This window comes from Olea europaea, chromosome 3, assembly GCF_002742605.1.
Source record: "Olea europaea var. sylvestris chromosome 3, O_europaea_v1, whole genome shotgun sequence".
Lineage (NCBI taxonomy): Eukaryota > Viridiplantae > Streptophyta > Magnoliopsida > Lamiales > Oleaceae > Olea > Olea europaea.
This window is the reverse complement of record NC_036239.1, coordinates 9171945-9172651: the sequence shown is the minus strand read 5'-3', so window position 1 is coordinate 9172651 and position 707 is coordinate 9171945.

The window sequence follows — 707 nt, the reverse complement described above, 5'->3', positions numbered from 1 at the left end:
ATTGACGTGTCAAAGCAAATGGTTAGTAAGAGGACTAGATTGCTATCACAACACATTATTTTTCCGTACACCATCGAGGCAAATAAGAGAACATTCGTTGACGGTACGTTGCCCAACCTTTTCCGTGAATTCGAACCAGGGCGATTGTGGAATCTTTGCATTGAAGTTAGGGTTATAAATGAATCGGATCTACTCAAATTCGATTCGATATGTTAAGAATAATTATCCTATTTGATCCAATCCAATAATCCAACGGATATTTGAATGTTAAATTCATATCCGATTAACTATATTATCAGAAATTAGATCCGAAATTGAAAAAATTAGAAAAATAAAAATTTCATTTATTTTTTCATTGAAAATCATAGCCCCAACAAGATTTTAATTAATTGTTTATTTTAAAAAAATATTTGAACTATATTGATGGGCTCACTTATTATAATAGAAGGTCTAAAACATATACATATATATATGTATGTATGTGTGTGTGTGTGTGTGTGTGTGTGTGTGTGTATATATATATATTTCATCATTTTGGAATGTTTGAGTAATATCGGATCAATCTATATCCATATTTGATTTATTTAGTTAACGGATTATCGAATTTGAATCTCGATTGGGTTATCGGATTAAAACCCTAAATCCATCTCCCATTAATTTCGTCGGATTCGGATCAAATTTGAATATATTGAATTTTTAGCATCAGA